The sequence below is a fragment of the Centruroides sculpturatus genome, unplaced genomic scaffold, assembly GCF_000671375.1.
Source record: "Centruroides sculpturatus isolate CEXI.00-Female unplaced genomic scaffold, Cexi_2.0 scaffold433, whole genome shotgun sequence".
NCBI classification, from domain to species: Eukaryota; Metazoa; Arthropoda; class Arachnida; order Scorpiones; family Buthidae; genus Centruroides; species Centruroides sculpturatus.
In genome coordinates this window covers 340,824-342,210 of record NW_019384677.1, presented here as the reverse complement: position 1 = coordinate 342,210, position 1,387 = coordinate 340,824, and the positions used below count along the sequence as shown (strand labels likewise).

The window sequence follows — 1,387 nt, the reverse complement described above, 5'->3', positions numbered from 1 at the left end:
GCAGCCACAATTATACAACTGCAGATTACCAATGTTGCACAATGGCGAATGATTCCGACTTTGTGAATTGCAGAACACAAAACTTTCTATGGTAAGTCGCCTTGTTTACAGCGCTTCCTAGATGTTAGGACAGAGAGAGCGCCGAAGTGAAGGGACCCTAAAATTCAAAAATTGTTACATGGGCTAATGAAAGGAGCCATATTTAAGTTTGCTTTTGGTACCAAATGTTTTAGCCAGGGACCCGCTAGAAGTACAGCAGCAGGCAAAAAAGACAGATGAAATATGAAACTTCGATATACTTTTTAGATGATTATTAACATAATTACTGACATTTAAAATGGTAGCATTTATTTTGGAAGATCCTGTAGATTTAATTTCCAAAAATGACAGATAACATATAAAATAATGTTTATGAATTATTTATCAAAACAGAAGTATCCGTATTCCCACGTGGTCTAGTGGTTAGGATACCTGGCTTTCACCCAGGAGGCCCGGGTTCGATTCCCGGCGTGGGAAGTTGTTTTTAATTTTTACGCAAATGTTTTTTACACAATTAGTAATTTATATATTTTCTTTTAAATTGTCACATGACTTCTTATATCTGTTCAATACACTTAAAATTAATATGTACAAATTATTTCTCATGTTTAACTATTTTTACTAAGACTATTTAGTTGACCATTCCGAGTATGAGCGGGGTGAAGTGAAGATCAAACAGAGATTATTATGGAAACGTCAGAATATATCGAAACAGTTAAAAAGTACAGTAATCGGAAATATGTTTATAGGTGGCCAATTTTTTCAAGTTTTTATCAATAAGACCGTTTATGATCTATCATATCTTGGCTGTTTTTACTGATGTTTTTAAGAAAAAGCATTAGCTTGTTAAGTAAATTGTTGATTTTAGTATTAAATTTAAAGAAATTCTTTGGGAGTCAACCTCTTTTCATCAAATTGTTGCTTATAAATACGTTCTACAATTTTTTCTAGTACAGTACATATTTCCAATTAAATCATTTATCTGCATTTATGTATTCATTCCAATTAAATGTTTTATCTGCATTTATGTATTCATTCCAATTAAATATTTCATCTGCATTTATGTATTCATTAAATATTAATAATAAACATTTAAATATACTATTTAATCATATCATACAGCAAGGTCTTATTTTGTGGGTTTGATGTTTTGGCGGTTATCCACAGCCTTAGCGTTATTCTATGAATTTGTGCGCTTTTAGACTGGACTAATCTCTGATTTAAAAATGGATACGAAGAGTAAAATATTAATAATACTGTTCGATTATCTATTAGGCTTCATAGGGCCTCTTGTATGGCGATCAGTCAAAAAATGACCTCCCAAAGATTTTTACATTTTTGGATTGGA

The 1,387-nt window shown here is 31.5% G+C and overlaps 1 non-coding gene across 1 annotated transcript; it reads left to right on the top strand.

Moving 5' to 3' along the window:
- Window positions 1–444: 444 nt before the first annotated feature.
- On the top strand, window positions 445–516 carry Trnae-uuc. The gene has a single exon. It is a non-coding gene; the product is annotated as a tRNA-Glu (tRNA).
- Window positions 517–1,387: the final 871 nt, after the last annotated feature.